Here is a 21,775-nt window from a genome sequence, read left to right as displayed (position 1 = left end):
TGTAGATTTAGATTGCTTGAGTTTAATTTTTTGGTGAGTGGCTTTTCAGATATACTGCTATTTTTATATTATAAAAATAAAAGATGATCACACTACAGTAAGACCTTATCTGTCCTGCCACCTTGCCTTTTCAAAGGACAGCTGAGAACCTGGAAATAAATAAAAAGACCTTGGGACCAGCAAAATTAGTCACCAAATCCCTGCACTAAACCACCTGTGATCTACTTAAAAACTAGTTTTAGGGTCTTCACATAACTGACTAAATCTTCCATTGTTTATAATGTTTATAAACTAGGTTATCAAATTTCCAGACTGAGATTAGAAAGGGGAAGAGACTGCAAGGGGCAGGTAGAAATTACAAAAAAACCCTGAAAGTGAGGAGCGTGTAACAAGCAACAGAAGAATTTTAAATGCCGACATCCTGGAGAATTCCCTGGCATTCCAGTGGACAGAACTCTTGCACTTTCACTGATGTGGGCCTGGGGTTGGAGTCCTTGTTCAAGGACTAAACATCCCACAAGTTGTGCAGCTCAGCCAAAAAAAGAAAAAAAAAAAACTGCCCAGAGCCTTTATTTTTCCACGAATACTTGAGCTACCTTGTGCCAAGATGAATGTGCTTTGTTGAGTGACATAACAAAGTTCAGTCTAGTTTTGGACATTTGACGAAGAAGCCTACACATCTTTCTCTAGAGCTGGAGTCAGCAAACCTTTCTCCAAAGAGCCAGATAATATTTATTTTAGACTTTTTGAGTCACATAGGGTCTAAGGTCACATATCCCCCCCCCCACCTTATTTTTAACATGTACAGAATATAAAAAACTACACCTTACAAACAGCCGCAGGCCATAGTTTGCCAACTGCTGTCTAGAGCATTGCTGTCCGACAGCTCACTCTAGTGATTGATGTTATTAGTCATGACTCTTCAAGAGAAGGGAATATGGTAATCATTAAATTGTATATAAAAATGGGGCATGAGTTTTACTTTAGATATAGTTCCATCAAATATATTTAAAATGTAGTTAGTACATAAAGGACTAAACTTTGAGACATCTGAAATAATTCATTCTTTAGAAAATCCATCTAGCTAAAATTTTACCATACTTCTATAGGGGAAGTAACAGAAGAGAAGGAAAGCTGAACAATTTCCCCATGCACTCAACCTGAATAAGAATGTCAGGGTTAGAATTCAGAGCCCTCTCCTTATTAAACAAAGTAGAGCTTTCTGTGAAGCTTGACTATTACACATTAAACATAATTATAGTTACTTTCTAAAATGAATACTCTTCAAACTTTGGGGAGGGGAGGGTCTCAAATGCCCATGTTAGCATCTGTCAGGATTTAAAAGCTTATTTCAGAGCTAGAGAAATTTAGAGATTATTTATCCCAGTCCTTCACTGTACTTATAGATGAGTACAGTGAGATCCAGAGAAGAAACTCTTATTTTGTGGAAAATCTTTGATCTCTCTTCTCTTAACGTTTTCTTTTCTTTATAAGATAGTCTTCACTATCTTATTTTCTAGTCTTCACATGAATCACTAGTAAATTTCCCAGGTGGTGCTGGTGGTAAAGAACCTGCCTTCGAGTGCAAGAGATGTAAGAGATGAGGGTTCAGTCCCTGGGTCAGGAAGATCCTCTGGAGGAGGGCATGGCAACCCACTCCAGTATTATTGCCTGGAGAAGCCCATGGATGGAGAAGCCCATGGACAGAGAAGCCTGCCGGCTATAGTCCATGGGATCACAAAATGTCTGACACGACTCAAGTGACTTAGTGCGAGCGTGCACATGCACATACAGATACACTCTCCCACAATTTTTCTAACAAGCTTCCCATGGTTTCTGATTATTGCTATCTCTGAAGATCTTTACAGAATACCTCAGTATAGGATTTTTATTTAAAAGCCTGCGTCTGTAATAAACTTGGGTCCAACTTTGCTTGTATTATTTTCCTATCCCTTCCATAACAAATTACCAAAAACCTAGTGGCTTAAACAATACAAATTGAATACTGATAATTCTGAAAGTCCAGAAGTCTGATACAGGTCTAACTGGGCTAAAATCAAGTCTTTTGTAAAACTGCATTCCTTTCTGGAGGCTCTAAGGGAAATCTGTTTTCTTGCCTTTTCTGGCTTCTAGAGGCTGCTCACATTCTGGCTTTTGGCCTCTTCAGTTCAACGACTGGCTCAGTCATTCAGTTGTGTCTGACTCTTTGTGACCCCATGGACTGCAGCACACCAGGCTTTCCTGTCCATCACCAACTCCCAAACCTTGTCCATTGAGTTGGTGATGCCATCCAGCCATCTCATCCTCTGTCGTCCCCTTCTCCTCCTGCCTTCAATCTTGCCCAGCATCAGGGTCTTTTCCAATGAGTCAGTTCTTCGCATCAGGTGGCCAAAGTATTGGAGTTTCAGCTTCAGCATCAGTCATTCCAGTGAATATTCAGGACTGATTTCCTTTAGGATTGACTGGTTGGGTCTCCTTGAAGACTCTCAAGAGTCTTCTCCAACACCACAGTTCAAAAGCATCAATTCTTCAGCACTCAGCTTTCTTTATAGTCCAGCTCTCACATCCATATATGACTACTGGAAAAACCATAGCTTTGATCAGATGGAACATTTGTTGGCAAAGTAATGTCTCTGCTTTTTAATATGCTGTCTAGGCTGGTAGTCATAGTTTTTCTTCCAAGGAGCAAGCGTCTTTTAATTTCATGGCTGCAGTCACCATCTGCAGTGATTTTGGAGCCCCCCAAAATAAAAGTCTCTCACTGTTTCCATTGTTTCCCCATCCATGTTCAAATCCAGTAATGGTCGGTGAAGTTCTTCTCACATAGCTTCACTCTCACACTCACTCTTCTGCCTCCATCTTCTGCATTTTAAGTACCCTTGTGATTTCATTGGGCCCAAATGGATAATTCAGAATAATCTCCTTATTTTAAGGTAGCTTATTAGCAGCCTTAATTCCCCCTTGCCATATAACATAACATATTCACAAGTCCTGGGGATTAGGATGTAGACATTCTTGAGGTGGGGGTGGGGCATAGTTCTGCCTACCACAGTGGTTAAAGTCAAAAAATCTTATAATACTTAGAGCTTGGAAGACCACTGAAGCCTATTAGTCCATCCCCCACATTTTACAGATGAGGTAATTAAGAGAGGTTAGGTGACTCACCCCAAATCATAGAGCCAGTCAGTGGGAACCCAGGTTTCTCAACCTTTATCTTTCCATTATATCATTGTATCGCTAACTCTGGCACATATTTATTGCCCTTTTCATCTACAGTTCATTTAAGGGCTTATAGTCTGTGCATTCATTAAGTGTTTGCTTTGTAAGTTGGCAAGGAATAACAACTAAAGATTTATCATTTTCAGGTCTAAAGATAGGATCTCCATTACTATTTCTTAGTTTCTGTCTAAGCTTAACCATAACCAACCTGGACACCCATGCCTATACTGTAGAATCACTTTAGAAATGGAACTACTTCAGTAACTAAGCCCTCTTGGATAGTATCCAAGTCTAATTCACTTTATATATTGCATTACTGTGTGCCAGACACTGCTAATGCAATCATTGAGCAGCTTTTTTCATTTCTAATTTCAGTCCACTATGAATAGTAAGCTCTGTGTGCTAATAATTTTTAAAAATCATTAGCTCATCCAACATGGCAAACAATGAACATTATTTACTACCCACCTGTATTTATTTAATTATTCCTTCCTTCTTGAACAATCATCTCTGAAGTTCCAAATTGCAAAGATAAGAGAAATCAAGTCTGTTCTTGTGGAAAATTAAGTCAGAGCTCCTCCAAAGACAGATTCCCATGAAAACCCAATAACAGATGAATTTTTTTAGACACTAGTTAGTCATGCTTCACTAGTCTTTATTTCTTGTGACATGTATCACCCATTTTTTTAATTATTCACTCAGCGAATATTTATTGGTTTTATACCATGTGCCTCTGCACTTCCCTAAGGGCAGAGGATACAGCAATGAAAAACACAGCCAAAGGTCCCTGCCACTTGGAGCTTACATTCTAGTGGCAGAAACAAACAATATCGGTAGAAATATGTAAAATTCACAGCCTGTTACAGAAATGCTAAGGAGGAAAATAAAGCATGAAACGGGGGTGGAAATAGTAATTTTAGATCATTAGCCACAGACAGCCTCAACGAGAAAGTGATTTGAGTAAAGGCCTACCGAAAGAAAGGAAGCAAGCCATACAGATCACCAGAAGAAAAGCATATGAAAAGGCCCAGAGGCAGGAGCACACTTCGTAGGATCAGTGAACTACCAGGAGTCCAGTGTAGCTGAAGAAGAAAATAAGGGAGAGGAGAAGATAATTGATGGTTAAAGGCCAGTGGTTCCTACCCTGCATGAAACGAAAAGCCATTGGAGGGTTTGAGCAGACAAGTGACATGATATGACCCATAAGAACAGAAACAGGGAGACCAGTTCAGAGTTAATTAACAATAGTCCAAGCAAGAAATGACGGTAGTTTGAACAGTGCAAGTAGGGAGAAGTGAGCATCTTCTGATTATATTTTAAAGGTAGAGCTGACAGGATTTGTGGAGGAATACAAGACAGGTCAAGGATTACCCCCAGTTCTATGCCCTCTGCAAGTGGAAGGGGAAACTGACATGTGCTGAGATGGTGATAGAGCAAATTGCATAGGGAGAGGGCAGTATTAGCAGCTCAGGTCGGATGTGTGAGACTTGAGGGGCCTGTCAGACATCCAGCTGAAGCGGTCAAGAAGACAGATATATGAGTTTGGAGTTCAGAGGAAAGATCGAGCTGGAGATATAAATTTGAGAGTCATCAGTGTATAGATGGTATTTAAAGCCATGAGACAAGATGAGATCACGCCGGTCTGTGCTCCTGGGGCACTCCAACATTCAGAGGATCTGTTTTACATAATTTATCTCCTGTCTCCCAGTCTCTCTGTACCCCTACAGCTTGCTTGGAGACAAGTTTAATACAAACCCATGTTTACATTTCCATGGTAATAGACTATGATGTCAACTAAAACCCTATGTTATCCTTTTACATGCTCCAATTAAAAGTGATGGCTGGAGAGATAAGGCTCATGTTCAACCAAGCATCTAAATTTAATCCTTGGCAAGTCAGGAAATGATTGCTTAATTCTCAAAAGATTTTAATTGGATGGTGGCAGAAGTGAATTTAGAAGCTTTTTAGATCCAAAGTGAATGAAATGCTGGACCTCGATTACAAGAAAAGAAAGGCCAAAATTTTATATTATACCTAGAAAAGGTTATATGTGTTTGGCGAATTATAGTACCTTCTAACCTACCTTCCCACTCCAGTGTTCTTGCCTGGAGAATCCCAGGGACGGGGGAGCCTGGTGGGCTGCCGCCTATGGGGTCACACAGAGTCGGACACGACTGAAGCGACTTAGCAGCAGCAGCAGCAGCAACCTGCCTTCCACAAAAGCTTCTTGAGTTGTCGTATTTAGAACAGAAAGATCTCCCTAGCAGTCACATTTTCAGGAAAGTAAAAGCCAAAGTAATGCTGGTCCAAGAAGTATCATACATTCCCAATATGAGAAGAATATCATATAATCATTATTCTTTCTGCTCCTTAAATTGGCCTTGAAAGTTGCTTATCAGTTACAAATCAGTTTTTCAGTTAATATTTCATTGAACATGTTTCTGTCAACTGAATTCTCTAAATTCAAAAGCAATTATGCATGGGAAATTTGCGAATTTTGGTCCCTTCAAAGAAAATACATGTTAAAAGGTAAATTGTGTGTGACAAAGAAAGAGCACCTATTGCTTGGTATTATTATACTTTAGGAATTCCCTGGTAGCTCAGTTGTTAAAGAATCTGCTTGCAATGCAGGAGACCCTGGTTTGATTCCTGGGACGGGAAGATCCCAGGGAGAAGGGACAGGCTACCCACCTCAGTATTCTTGGGCTTCCCTTGTGGCTCAGCTGGTAATGAATCCACCTGCAATGCAGGAGACCTGGATTCAATCCCTGGGATGGGAAGATTCCCCTGGAGAATGGAAAGGCTACCCACTCCAGTATTCTGGCCAAGAGAATTCCATGGACTGTATAGTCCATGAGGTCGCAAAGAGTCGGACACGACTAAGCGACTTTCACTTAGCGATCCATTCCTTGGCCAGCTCTTCATGCCCTAGTGTCTGCATGGTGGGGAGAGCACGATGAGGTGGGCTTTGCGATGAATGTGCTCCAGTATTTTGATTACTTATATTTAATATTGAAATGCTGAGACTGTGCTAAGTGCTGGGGATACTGCAATTGGTGTAATATGGCCATAGTGTAACAAGTTCTTAAGGAACTTAAAGACCAAAGAAGTAGGCAGACACAGAGGCAGATCATTGTAGTATGATATGCTCAGTACCTGCAGGTTCTGTGGGAGCACAAAGGAATGTTCCTGGATAAGATGCCTCCCCAGCCACCTCTTGAAAAGGGAGAACATCCTCGCCAGTTGGGATGATCACACAGGAGTGAAGTCATGGCTGTGGCTATGCATGGCTGTGCCAGGGACAGCAACCACTATCTGTTCACTGTACACTGAGCATCAGATAAAAGGTTTCAATGAAAGGCCCCATCAGCCATGCTAAGGTGCTTGGGTCTTATTTTGTAGGCTCTGAGAGCCAGGGAAGGATTCAAAGTATAGCAACGACACGGTCAGGTTTGCATTTCACTTAGCTTGCTCAGTGCCGTAGCTCTCAGTGCCAAAGGCAGATGTAAAAGAAGGCAATGTTTGGAAGTCATCAAAGATATTGTCCTTGAAGACAGACCCAAGGGAAAGCAGTGGTCTTCACAAAAGTTGATAGGGGCCTTAACTAAGACAGTAGTGAAAAGTAAAGAAGAGGAAAAAAGTTAAATATTTGGGGAGTTCAATTCGGTTCAGTTTAGTTCAGTCGCTCAGTCGTGTCCGACTCTTTGCAACCCCATAAATCGTGGCACACCAGGCCTCGCTGTCCATCACCAACTCCCGGAGTTTACTCAAACTCATGTCCATCGAGTCAGTGATGCCATCCAGCCATCTCATCCTCTGTCGTCCCCTTCTCCTCCTGCCCCCAATCCCTCCCACCATCAGGGTCTTTTCCAATGAGTCAGTTCTTCGCATGAGGTGGCCAAAGTATTGGAGTTTCAGCTTCAGCATCAGTCCTTCCAATGAACACCCAGGACTGATCTCCTGGAGGATGGACTGGTTGGATCTCCTTGCAGTCCAAGGGACTCTCAAGAGTCTTCTCCAACACCACAGTTCAAAAGCATCAATTTTTCAGCACTCAGCTTTCTTCATAGTCCAACTCTCACATCCATACATGACCACTGGAAAAACCATAGCCTTGACTAGACGGACCTTTGTCAGCAAAGTAATGTCTCTGCTTTTTAATATGCTGTCTAGGTTGGCCATAACTTTCCTTCCAAGTAGTAAGCGTCTTTTAATTTCATGGCTGCAATCACCATCTGCAGCAATTTTGGAGCTCATAAAAATAGAGTCAGCCACTGCTTCCACTATTTCCCCATCTATTTTCCATGAAATGATGGGACCAGATGCCATGATCTTAGTTTTCTGAATGTTGAGCTTTAAGCCAACTTTTTCACTCTCCTCCTTCACTTTCATCAAGAGGCACTTTAGTTCTTCATTTTCTCTCGTAAAGGTGGTGTTATCTGCATATCTGAGTTTATTGATATTTCTCCCGGCAATCTTGATTCCAGCTTGTGCTTCATCCAGCCCAGCGTTTCTCATGATGTACTCTGCATATAAGTTAAATAAGCAGGGTGACAATATACAGCCTTGACATACTCCTTTTCCTATTTGGAACCAGTCTGTTGTTCCATGTCCAGTTGTAACTGTTGCTTCCTGACCTGCATACAGGTTTCTCAAGAGGCAGGTCCTGCCTAGTGATCCCTCTTTTATGTCCTCTTATGCAATTATGTATCTCCCTTGTGCATGCATACATGTTACAAGTATATGCTTGGTGGGGGAGGGGGTGTCTGTGCAGAAGATGAGCTCAGTAAACCTCACACCTTCTCCACTAACCCCACGCTAAGCAACAGCGTGGTTTCACCACTGTATTACTTGAAGATAGAGTGTCCTAAATTTATATCTGTAAGTTGATCTGTTTGCTTTGATAAGTTTCTTTGAACTCTTATCTTTTGGACTTGTTTCCTTTTCCTTAGGAAAATTCCTAGATACAGAATCTCTAGATCAAGGGAAATAACATTTTTGTATAATATATTTCCAATTTGCCTTCATAAAAAGTGTTCTAAAATACACTCCCACCAGCAATGTGAGAAACACCTATTTCCTAGAAAACTAACCAACACACTGCTCGTTTGAAAGGTGATAAATGTTCTCTTGTTTTACTACTAGTGAGATTGAGTTTTTTCTCAGATGTTTGTTGGTTTGTATTTCTTCTCTCAAGAATTGCCTGTCCATGTGTCTTGTCCATTATTCTGTTGCCCTCCCTTTGAGATTTTAAATGAGAGTGTTCAGAGGAAAAAAAAAAGTTGTGAGGAGTCTAGTATGAAAGAGAGTTCTTTCTCTAGCAAAGGAACTAACAGAGTAAAAGTGAAAGTAGAGCTAAAAAATTGACTCCATAAGTCAAATTGACTAGCATAAGACACTATGGAAATGAAGAAGAAAAAGATCTCAACACTGGCTGCCCTTAGAATCAATTAAACTAGACTTCCAGGGATAGGGCCCAGTCATCAATATTTTTTTAAATAAATTCCTCCCATAGATTTTTTTTAATGTGATCAATAAAGATAGAGAAATATTTAATAACTAAAGTATTCACCTTTACAATTATCTTTGTGACCCAATGGATTGTAGCCCACCAGGTTCCTCTGTCCATGGGGATTCTCCAGATAAGAATACTTGAGTGGGTTGCCATTTCCTTCTCCAGGGGATCTTCCCGACCCAGGGATCGAACCCAGGTCTCCTGCATTGCAGGTGGATGCTTTACTGTCTGAGCTACTAGGAAAGCCCAGTTATCTTCTTTTTTTTTTTTTTTTGCAGAGAGAAAAAATATGTTTTTATTTTTTAATTGGAAGATAACTGCTTTACAATGTTGTGTTGGTTTCTGCTATACAGTAACGTGAATCAGCCATAATTATATATATGTCCCCTCCCTCTTGAGCCTCCCTTCTCCCTCCCATCCTACCACCATAGATTTTTAATGTGCCACCAAGGTAGAGATTAGCAGTTAATCAATAAAACCAGGAACTGTGAAGTCGTGTGAATGTGGCAAAACACACTCAATTTTTTGGAGAAATTACCCTTTGAGAGAATGGGAGTAGAGTTATTCCTGACCCTGGGGAGTCGTCCTTGGCACAGATGAGCACATCAGTTTTTAAGTGGCACCATACATGGTTATGGGAAATCTCACGGAAAGAGGAGCCTGGCGTGCTGCAGTCCGTGGGGTCACAAAGAGTCAGACACGACCTAACTATAAACAACAGCAAATACCTGGTTATACAGTCTCTCAGCTGTGATAATACAGAATGTTAACTCCTGACACACTGTGTCACAGAACAGTGACAAAATGGATATCAGTTCTTGAATTACATGAGTTCTACTACGGATAGTTACCTCCTAGTTAAGTGGCTGGATCTTCCTCCATTGTGACAGTGAGCTTACAGTGTTAGCACTGGACTGTAAGCTCGGTGAGGACAGGGTGTGGATGTCCCCAGAACCTCCAGACAGAGCCTGGAATATAGTACCATAATTAATGTGTGCTGACAGTTGAACTGAGTATCCCAAACAGGTCTGAGATGATTCCAATGTATTTCTTCCATAGTTATGTGCAGTTGCTCAGTCATGTCCACCTCTTCTGTGACCCCATGGACTGTGGCCCGCCAACTTCTCTATCCACGAGATTTCCCACGCAAGAATACTACCTCAAAATCTGCCTCATTGGATATAATTTCAATCACTTGTTAGTATTCTCCACATGGTGATGAGTTACCCTTTCATTGTATAATAAGGTCATACAACAAAGGTCATGGGGAGGATTTCTTTGAATTGTGCAAAGTTCTTATGACAACTGATTATCTTCTTAAAATCTTCATGTGAGCACTTTAAATATCTCCATCTATCTTACTTTACTTTCTTCACTAGCTTGACTTGGGGCATTTCTTGTATATCTACAGAAGGCAGGCAGGTATAAATGATCTTTGTATGTATATGGTCGATTTGCTTTCTAAACAAAACTTGGGGGTTTTGTTTGGGGTTTGGGTGTTTTGGGGCTTGGAGGTGTTTTGTTTTGTTTTTAGTTTGTTTCCCAAATATATCACATTTTAGATACTGGCTTTTCCTCTGTGGCCAAAATTTTTTTTGAATGCAATTCTTCCATAATATTGCAGAAAGTAACTTGTGCAGCAGTTTTTAAGAACCTTACATATTATATTTTACATCTGGAGCTTTACCACTGGTTTAAAATGCTATATAATCCATAGGCTGTGATAGCAATAATATTGATTTTTTCTAAATTAGAAATCTTCATTTTTCAAGTGAGAAATAACAAATCCAAATTCTCAGTTACCTGTTTGCAAATAAGTACAGTTGACTCTTGAATAATGCAGGGGTTAAGTCACCTCCCCCTCATATCTATGGTTCCACATACGTGGATTCAACCAGCCACAGGTCATGTGGCACAATAGTGTGTATTTAGTGAAAAAAAATCTGACTATAAGTGGACCCACACAGTTCAAGCTAGTTGTTCAAGGGTCAACTGTACTCTGTCAAAACTCTTAAAGAAATTCAACTCTAAAGTCCTTCAGGCTTGATAAAGATTACAAGCAGTTCTTCAGTACAGGTATAACATCATTTTATTGTGCTTCACAGATATGTTTTTCATAAATGGAAATTTTATATCAACCTTGCATGGAGAGAGTCTGTCAATGCCGTTTTTTAAACAGCATGTGCACACTTAATGTCTCTGTGTCACATTTTCGTAACTCTTAACACTATTCCAAACTTTTTCACTATTGTTGTACTTGTTACTGTGATCTGTGATCAGGGATCTTTGATGTTGCTATTGTAATTGTTTTGAGCTGCTGAATCATGTCCATATAAGACTTCAAACTTGATAAATGTTTTGTGTGTTCTGACTGCTCCACTGACCAGCCATTCCCCCGTCTCTCTCCCTCTCCTCACACCTCCCTGTTTCCTGAGACAACCAACAATATTGAAATTAGGCCAATTAATAACCCTATAGTGGCCTCCAAGTGTTCAAGTGAAAGGGTCACACACCTCTCTCTCATATTTCAGGCTCCAATCAAAAGCTGGAAATGATTAAGCTGAGTGAGGAAGGCATGTCTAAAGCAGAGAGAGGTTGAAAGATGGTCCTCTTGTGTCAAAGAGTTATCCAAGTTTTGACTGCCAAGGAAGAGTTCTTGAAGGAAATTAAAAGTTCACTCTTGTGAACACATAAAAGAGTAAGAAAGCAAAACAGTCTTATTGCTGATATGGAGAAAATTTTAGTGGTCTGGATGGAAGATCAAACCAATTACAATATTTCCTTAAACCAAAACCTAATCCAGAGCAAGGCCCTAATCTTTTCAATCCTGTGAAGGCTGAGATAGGTGAGGAAGCTGCAGAAGGAACGTTTGAAGCCAGCAGAGAGGTTGGTTCATGATATTTAAGGAAAGAAGCCATCTCCGTAACATCAAAGTGCAAGGTGAAGCAGCAAGTGCTGATGTAGAAGCTGCAGCAGGTTATCCAGAAGATCTAGCTAAGATCATAAGAAGGTGGCTACACTAAACAGAAGATTGTCAGTGCAGACAAAGGAGCTGCATATTAGAAGATACCATCTAGCACTTGCATAGCTAGAGAGAAGTCAATGCCTGGCTTCAAAGGGCAGGCTGACTTTCTTGTTAGGGGCTAATGCATCTGGCCACTCAAAGTTGAAGCCAGTGCTCATGTACCGTTCTGAAAATCCTAGGTCTTTTAAGAATTAGGCTAAATCTACTCTGCCTGTGCTCTGTAAATGGAACAACAAAGCCTGGATATCAGCACATCTGTTTGCAACATTTATTTAAGCTCACTATTGAGACCTACTGCTCAGGGGGGAAAAAAAAAGAAAAAATCCTTTCAAAATATTAGTGTTCATTGACAGTGTACCTGGTAACCCAAGAGCTCTGATGAATGTGTACACTGAGGTTAATGTTGTTTACAATGAGATTAATGTTTCGAGATGCCTGCTAACACAGCATCCATTCTGCAGCCCATGAATCAAGGAGTAATCTCAACTTTTACATCTTATTATTTAAGTAATACATTCCATGAGGCTAAACCTGCCAGAGTGACTCCTCTGATGAATTTGGGCAAAGTTAATTTAAAATATTCTGGAAAGGATTCACCATTCTAGATGCTGTTAAGAACATTTGTGATTCATAGGAAGAGGTCAAAATATTAATATTAACAGGAGTTTGGAAGAAGTTGATTCCAAACCTAACGAATAACTTTGAGGGTGTAAGACTTCAATGGAGGAAGTAACTGCAGATGTGGTAGAAATAGAAAAAGAACTAGAATTAGAAATGGAGCCTGAAATATGACTGAATTGCTGCAATCTCATGACAAAATTTGAACAGATGAGGAGCTGCTGCTTGTGGATGAGCAAAGAAAGTGGTTTCATGAGATGGAATCTACTCCTGGTAAAGATGCTATGAAGATTGTTTAAACAATAACAAAGGGGTTAGAATATTATATAAACTTAGTTGGTAAAGTAGCAGCAGGGTTCGAAAGGATTGACTCAAAATTTGAAAGAAGTTCTGCTGAGGGTAAAATGCTATCAGACAGCACTGCACACTGTAAAGAGAAATCGTTCATGAAAGGAAGAGTCAATTGATGTGGCAAACTTTATTGTTGTCCTAGTTTAAGAAATTGCCACAGCTATCTCACCCTGATCAGTCAGCAGCCATCAACATCGAGACAGGACACTCTACCAGCTAAAAGCTTATGACTCGCTGAAGGCTCAGATGATGGTTAGCATTTTTTAGCAATGAAGTATTTTTAACTAAGGTAGGTATGCTGTTTTTTTTAGATGTAATGCTATTGCACATTAATAGACTACAGTATAATATAAAGGTAACTTACATGCACTGGGAAATAAAAATTCATGTGACTCACTTTATTGAAATATTTGTTTTATTGTGCTGGTTGGGATCTGAATCAGAAATATCTCTGAGGTATGCTTGTAACTTTTTGTTGTTGTTATAACTTAGTATCCATTACTTCCTAAATATCACTGGATTTCTTCTTTGATCCATCAACTTAATTCTTTCTGAACTCTAAGGAAAAGAACACCATTATTGGTTTTCCCACCTTAGCGTCTTGGTTCAGCTTGCAAAATCCCAATGTTCTTCAAAAGTACAGCTACCAAAAATTATGTGAGAAATTATAAAAACATGAAATATAAATAATTCCAAGGGACATTAATACATTTGTACATAATATCTTATATGGGTTTTGGAGTCAGACCAACCTTGGTTTGAATTCTGGCTCTGCCGTCTTTTACTGGGTGAACTTGGGTATGTTTTTTAATCTAATTCTCATTCTTCTTATCTGTGAAATGGAGATGAAAATAATAACCTTGTCTTGGGGTTATTGTAAGGATTAAGTGACTTAGCAGTCATAAGATGGTTAGTGCACTATTTGTCTTATAAGCACTCAAAGAATGGTATCTGAGGACTTCCCTGGTGGTCCAGTGGCTAAGACTCCATGCTGCCAGTTCAGGGGGCCCAGTTCCATCCCTGGTCAGGGAACAAAGATCCCACATGCTGCAATTAAGATCAAAGACCCTGCATGCCACAACTAAGACCTAGCACAGCCAAATAAATAAATATTTTTTAAAAAGAACAGGAAATGGTATCTGGCACTATTGATGTACATATATTTTAACAGCTGTTTATTGGACACTTGGTGTATATGGGCAAAGTCTTAGGCCAGGGTGGTACAGAAGCAGATGGGATACAGCCTATGAGAGATAGCAGGCATAGACTGCTAGAGAGTGGAGGCAGGGCAGCTAACCCATTCAGACTCCAAGAGGGAGTAATAACTGAATTGAATTTTAAGGGACACATATAGACTGGCTCCAAAAAGAAGCAGGGGAAAGAAATTTCCAATCATAGGGAATAGAGTATGCAAAGAGATTCAAAATACAAGTTAAATTTTAAGAATGAACATTTATCAGGACTTCTCTTGTGATCCATTGGTTAAGAATCTGCCCTGCAATGCAGGGGGTGCAGGTTCAATTCCTGGTTAGTTAGGGAACTAGGATTCCACATTCCAAGAAGCAACTAAGCCTGCACACCGCAACTACTAAGCCCACGTTTCACAACTGGAGAGTCTGTGCAGCACAGCAGAAAGATCCCCCATGACGCAGCAAAGGTCCTGCAGCCACATGAACACTTATCTATCATGACATTGTGTGGAGGCCACTGCTCTCCTGTGTAATCACTTGGTGCCACAGTCAAAGGGAGTAGAGGAATGCAATGAACTACAAGTCTTTTTGAATACAGAACTTGCTGTTTTCTATGTTCATAAAAATGTTAAAAATATCTGTTATAGCTACTGAAGGTCCAGTATTATAGTCAAAATTGAGGAAAAATATCTAAAATATATAAAGAACTCACACAATTCAATAGCATATATATATATACACACACATAACTAAAAAATGGGCAGAAATTCTGAATAGACATTTTTCCAAAGACCTATAGATGATCCACAGGTACATGAAAAGATGCTCAGTCACTAATGATGATCACTAATCGTGAAGAAAATGCAAATCAAAAGCACAATATATTATCATCTCACACCTGTTAGAGTGGCCATTATCAAAAAGACAAGAAATAAGCATTGGAGAAAAGGGAACCATTGTGCACTGTTGGTGGGAACGTAAATTGGTGCAGCCACTCTGAAAAACAGAATGGATGTTCCTCAAAAAATTAAAAATAGAACTAACAACCTAAGGGCCCATTGATGTATGAACAGTTAAAGAAAATGTGGTTATACATATATACAATGGAATTATTATTCAGCCATAAGAAAAAAAATCAAAATTTGCAACAATATAAATAGACCTGGATGCCATTATGCTAAGTGAAATAAGTCAGACAAATACCTTTTGATATCACTTATACGTGGGATCTTTAAAAAATTTTTTCAATTTAAAAACTAAGCTCATAAATACAAAGAATTGACTGTTGGTTGCCAGAGGTGGGGTTCAGAGGTGAGCAAAAGGGTATGAACTCTAAAGGAACAAACTTCCCGTTATAAAAAAGTTGTAAGGATGTAGTGTAACAAGGTGACTATAGTAAATAATACTATATTGCTAAGAGAGTAGTTTTTTTTAAGTTTTCATTTAAAAAAATTGAAAGTTGATTGTCAAAAAACGTAGTATTGAGTGGTTTAAAGACCATGGCAGTGGATTTCTAAGTCCAGAATTATAATTTAGGTTCATCCACCTAACAGCTGGACTTCCCGGGTGGCACATGTGGTAAAGAACCCACCTGCCAATGCAGGAGTAGGAGACGGTAAAGGATGGTGGCTTAGCAGTAAAGAACCTGCCTTCAATGCAGAAGCCCCAGGACACATGGGTTCAATCCCTGGGTTGGGAAGATGCCCTGGAAAAGGAAATGGCAACCCACTCCAGTATTCTTGCTCGGAGAATCCCATGGACAGAGGAGCCTGGAGAGCCACAGTCCATAGACTCACAAAGAGTCAGACATGAATGAAGTGACTTAGCATACACACCAGCAGATGGCAAGAAGTAGCCTACAGATAATTACAATGGTGGTGACAAAAGTCATTTTGAAATTTAAAATGTACTATAATTAATTGGAAAAATAGAAAATAAAATATTGATTTTACAGTTATTTGTCACTATCATACTTTGCTTGTCTTCTTCAAAGAATTAAAACATTTTCATCAGGAACTTTGATAAATGCTTTGGCCTCAGTAGTTCTTTCCTCATCCTACATACCTTTCTGCTATCCTGTCTTGTCCAGTCCCCCCTCAGTGATCTCTCATATACACATATATGTATTTCTCCTGCCCTCTCCTCTTGCAACTTGTAGTTCAAAAATTAGCTCATTCTGCACCTACCTATCCAAGCTTTTCTTCTTTCTCCAGGACTTTTCTTAGCTGGGAGTAAGGAGGTATATATGTGTGTGTGTGTGTGTCTGTGTGTGTGTGCTCAGTCGCATTAGTAGTGTCCAACTCTTTGCGACTCTGGACTGTAGCCCACCAGGCTCCTCTGTCCAAGGGGTTCTCCAGGCAACAATACTGGAGTGGGTTGCCGTCCCTTCCTCCAGGGGATCTTCCCAACCCAAGGATCAAGCTTGCATCTCTTATGTCTCCAGCATTCGCAGGCGGGTTCTTTACCACCTGTGCCACCTGGCAAGCCATAGATATGTGTATAAATATATATACATGTATATATATATATGTATGTATGTATGTATGTGTGTATGTATATGTGTATGTATACATATGTATGTATATATATATATTCAGAAGGAATAGTTGACATTAGCTGGTACTTTAAATTTTTTAATCTTTGACCTATATGCCTCTCCTGGTGCCTTCTGTACTCGGTCCTCTACTGGAAGAGGACTCAGTTTACATTGGAAGAACTATCTAAGCAGCTTTTACGGTACAGACCATTCATTCAAAAATACTTACTTCTGGCCGTATTAGAATAACTAATACTAGACTTATCTTACCACTATAAGCCACTAGAAAATGGGACAGAACATATGAAGCAACTGTTTCTGATACTGGACAAACAGGAGTATTATCCAGAAGACTAGGGAAACAAGTAGAGTGAGCCCTGGAAGCATGTTACCGACCATGGCACAAAGAGAAGGAGTTCAAGGAAAGCATGGTAGCATTTTCTCATGAGCTGAGAAAACCGAGTTTATAATTTAGGAAGACTATAGTGGCTAGAATTTATGGCAACACATACTGGGAAGGAGGAAACTAACCAGAAAAAGGTCCAGAAATCTGCATAGGAGTCCCTTAGATTATATTACTAAATCCTCAATGGACATACATAGAAACTCCACAAAACTGGGGACTTCCCTGTTGGTCCAGTGGCTAAGACACTGTACTCCCAATGCAGGGAGCCCAGGTTTGATCCCCAGTCAGGGAACTAGATCCCACATGCCCTAACTAAGGATGCTGTGTGCCACAACTAAAACCTGGCACAGCCAAATAAATGTTTAAAAAAAAAAGAAATGCCACAAAACTGGGCTCCTACTGGAGAACTCTAAACTGAACATGTCCCAGAGATTATATAGGAATGGGAGGTGTTGAGTTCTGTCCAGCCAGAGACATTGTTGAACCCCTAGAGCATTCAGTAGAGACCCAATAAGGACCATTTATTGGATTTAGGAAAAGGGGTAAACTTGTCCTGAAGTAAAGGCTACTCTATACTCACTGTAACAACTCTTAAAAACAATCCTCAAAGGATCAAACAGACTCACAACTTAGCTGCCTGAAAAAACAAAGTTCAACCCTTTGGAAAAATACAACAAAATTAAGATACTCATTGACATAATAGTTGCAATGTTCATCATTCACTCAAAAGTTACTGTACATGCACAAGATCAAGAAAATGTTATCAATAACCAAGAAATAAAAGTCAAAACCAACACAGAAACAACAAGGATAATGGAATTAGCAGAAATGGATTTTAAAAGAGCCCTTATAAATATGCTCAGTGATTCAAAGAGGAACATGAATATAGTGAGGAGAAAAGTGGAAGATGTATAAAGGAAGCAAATGGAGGTTTAAGAAATGAAAGATGTAATATCTGAAATGAAAAATTCACTGGAGGGATTTATGAACAGATCACTGTGCTCAAAGACAGAATAGAGATTATCTAAACTGAAGTATCTGCATATCTGAGATTATTTATCTGCATCTCAGATAAGCAGATGACACCACCCTTATGGCAGAAAGTGAAGAGGAACTAAAAAGCCTCTTGGTGAAAGTGAAAGAGGAGAGTGAAAAAGTTGGCTTAAAACTCAACATTCAGAAAACTAAGATTGTGGCATCTGGTCCCATCACTTCATGGGAAATACATGGGGAAACAGTGGCTGACTTTATTTTTCTGGGCTGCAAGATCACTGCAGCTGGTGATTGCAGCCATGAAATTAAAAGACACTTACTCCTTGGAAGGAAAGTTATGACCAACCTAGATAGCATATTAAAAAGCAGAGACATTACTTTGTCAACAAAGGTCCATCTAGTTAAGGCTATGGTTTTTCCAGTAGTCATGTATGGATGTGAGAGTTGGACTGTGAAGAGAACTGAGCGCTGAAAAATTGATGCTTTTGAACTGTGGTGTTGGAGAAGACTCTTGAGAGTCCCTTGGACTGCAAGGAGATCCAACCAGTCCATCCTAAAGGAAATCAGTCCTGGGTGTTCACTGGAAGAACTGACGTTGAAGCTGAAACTCCAATACTTTGGCCACCTCATGCAGAGTTGACTCATTGGAAAAGATCTTGAAGCTGGGAGGTATTTGGGGGCAGGAGGAGAAGGGGACGACAGAGGATGAAATGGCTGGATGGCATCACCAACTCGATGGACATGAGTTTGAGTAAACTCCAGGAGTTGGTGATGGAAAGGGAGGCCTGGAGTGCTGCAATTCATGGGGTCTCAAAGAGTCGGACACAACTGAGCGACTAAACTGAACTGAACTGAAACTGAAGCATAGAGGGAAAAAAGACAGAGCAGAATGCACAAAGCTTCTATGATGTGAGACAAGCAGTGTATCATGTATGTAAATGGAATCTAAGAAGAAAAACAGTGGGAGAGGCACAAAAATATTTGAAGAAATAATGACTGAATTTTTTTCAAATGTTATAAAAAATATAAACACATAGATCTAAGAATTTCATGAACCCCAAGAAGAATAAACAATATAAACCATAGCAAAGGACACTGTAATCAAATTCCTGCAAACCAATTATAAACAGAAACTCCTAAAAGTATCCAAAGGGAAAAATACACATTACATAACAGGAACAAAAATTGATTGCAGACTTCTTGTGGGAAACAATGCAAACCAGGGGGGGAAAAAAAGAAATCTTTCAAGTACTGGAAAAATAAACTGTCAACATAAAATTCTATATCCTTCAAATATGATGGGGAAATAAATACAAAAAGAATAGCCAAGAGAATTTCTTACTAGAAACCTGCACTACAGTAAATACTGAAGGAAGTTCTTTAGGGGAAACTAAAATAATACTGGATGGAAATTCAGATGCACTCAAAGGCATGAAAAGCCCCAGAAGTGGTAAATCTTTGGGTAAGTGCAAAGAGTTATTTTCTTCATTTCTTAATTTCTTTAAAAGGCAGTTGACAAATAAAAATAACGCAATATTGTAAGGTTTATATCATGTCAAAGTAAAATGTATGCCAATAATAGCACAAAGGTTAAGAAGGGGAAATGGAAGAATACTACTGTAAATTACATTTATAAGTAAAGTAGTAACATTGGGAAATAAACCAAGTTAAAGTGCATATTGTAAACCCTAGATCAGTCACTTTTTAAAATATAGAAAAAGAGAGTCAATAACACATCACTGTTACTCCCTCAATTGTGTCCGACTCTTTGTGACCCCATGGGCTGTAGCCCACCAGGCTCCTCTGTCCATGGAATTCTCCAGGCAAGAATACTGGAGTGGGTTGCCATTTCCTTCTCCAGAGTGTCTTCCCAACCCAGGGACTGAACTCAGGTCTTCTGTGTCTCCTGCATTGGCACGCGGATTCTTTACCACTGAGCCACCAGGAAAGTTTAGTGAAGAAGAAATAGAGTACAATTAATTCAGAAGAAACTAGGGCAAGAGGACAGAAGTGAGTGCTGTAATGTTGGGCAATGGTGTTGCTATGAAGAAAATTGTTGGGAAGCAGTTCTCCATAAATGTTTCCACGTTGCTGTGTGATCAGGACTTGCTGAGAAAGTCTGTTGGCACTTGGATTAAAGAATGTTTTTGAATGCCAAACAAAGCCTAAAAGTCAGAGACCTCTGGAGATATTTAGACTTTTCCTTGGATACATTTATTTACATTCTAGGGGTTATAAATCTAGAGGCCTACCCCTCCTTTCCCCTAAGAGGATTGGTTTACACTGCACAGCAAAGGTCAGTAGGTCATGTTCTTCTTCCCCATCCCTCCCTCCCACCCTCGCCCTCTGCCCATCCCACCCTAGACAGCAGGAGGAGCAGCAGCTGTGGAAGTTGTCCTGCATCAACTCCCAGAATTCATTATTTAAAGGTTTCTCTCATCACCTCACCCAAGGGGGATTGGTACACAGAGAACTAGCACAATTATGAGTAATTAAAAGCCTGGATCTGGTGCACATATTTAGTGCTTCTTGTCAGAATGAATGAATGAATGCTTCACAAAAATTCAGTTAGGTACAGGTATCTCACCTGTAAGGTGGTCTGGGAAGGCCTCTCCGAGGAGGTAACATTTGAGCAGAGTAGTGAATGAAATGCCATGGAAGACCATAACATGGAAGAAGACCATAACATGCTAAAGCTTTACTGGCTCTTCCAGTGCCTACCTAGCATGCTTTTTCACACATAAGCAAAATTTAAATAAATAAGGGTCAAGTATATGACACGCTGAAAGGCTGGCCACTTCTAACTAGAATATTGTTTATCTAGTCTATAAATTCAAGAGTAGCTGTATCTTCAGACAGAATGACTTTTTAGCCACAGGCTTGTTTAGCCAGGAAAAGAGTTAGAAATGGAAATCAGTTAAGACGAATTTAAAGCCTAATTCATGTTTCATTTCTTTAAATAAATCTTAAGTGTATGTCTGCAAATGTAAGGTTAGGCTCCACAAAATCAAGTTTTAGTTTCGAGGCTAAGTTCTTTTTACAAGGGTAGAAATAGCTGTCACCAGCTTGGTTTGGGAATTATTCTTATGCTTGTAAATGTGACATACACAAATGCTGAGAAGAATAGATATGGGTGAAAAATACAGGCTGTAGGAATAATAAATGAGCATAATGAATGTTAACTGGGTAAAAACGAATGGTACAATCCCCTGTTACAGGGGTGTACCATGTATCAGAAGCTTGCAGCCTAAAAGAAGAAAGGATGGAATTCAAAAGCCAAAAAGCAACACATCCTTTGACTTTTGGCTGGAGTCAGTATCAGTGTGACCTCTTTGGTCAAAATGCTTCTCATCCCTGTTTCACCAGGTCATTCCTTCCTTCAGTATGAATCATCTGTGAGAATCTTTAACAGGGACGTCATTGTCAAGAAGTTAAAAGCAATTGATAAGTTGTTCTGATAATACCTGTCAGTGAAATAACTCAGAGTACAAAACCCAGGCATTTAAGGAGTTGACAAGTATTATTAAACCTGTTTTGCAAGAGAAGAATCTGGTTCAAAGAGGGAAAAGCTGTCAAAGGTAATGCAGTCTGTAAGTGGCTCACGCCTGCCTGTACAACTAAGCTCTAACTGCATGGCCTCTCATGGCCCAGGAGACTGGGGGGCCACCTCTAAACATTTATTGGTTGTTCCTTCTGTCCAACTTTGAAATATCATGACATTTTAAAGCTACAAATTTGTTTTAAATTCAAATATATTTCTTATAACTGGTTTTCTCCTTCATTCAGAAATTTATACTATTTAAAATTTTAAATGGTAGCAACAGGGTATTTCTGCCAGTGTGTGCTCAGTTGTGTCCAACTCTGTGGACTGTAGCCTGCCAGGCTTCTCTGTCCATGGGATTGTCCAGGCAAGAATACCTGA

The 21,775-nt window shown here is 39.7% G+C and overlaps 1 protein-coding gene across 2 annotated transcripts in view; it reads left to right on the top strand.

The window, feature by feature from the left end:
- Positions 1 to 21,775, top strand: part of RBKS (ribokinase) — a 93,580-nt gene that overhangs the window by 1,114 nt on the left and 70,691 nt on the right. The window lies entirely within an intron of this gene.

The sequence above is a fragment of the Muntiacus reevesi genome, chromosome 3, assembly GCF_963930625.1.
Source record: "Muntiacus reevesi chromosome 3, mMunRee1.1, whole genome shotgun sequence".
NCBI classification, from domain to species: Eukaryota; Metazoa; Chordata; class Mammalia; order Artiodactyla; family Cervidae; genus Muntiacus; species Muntiacus reevesi.
This window is presented reverse-complemented; position numbering and strand designations above follow the sequence as displayed.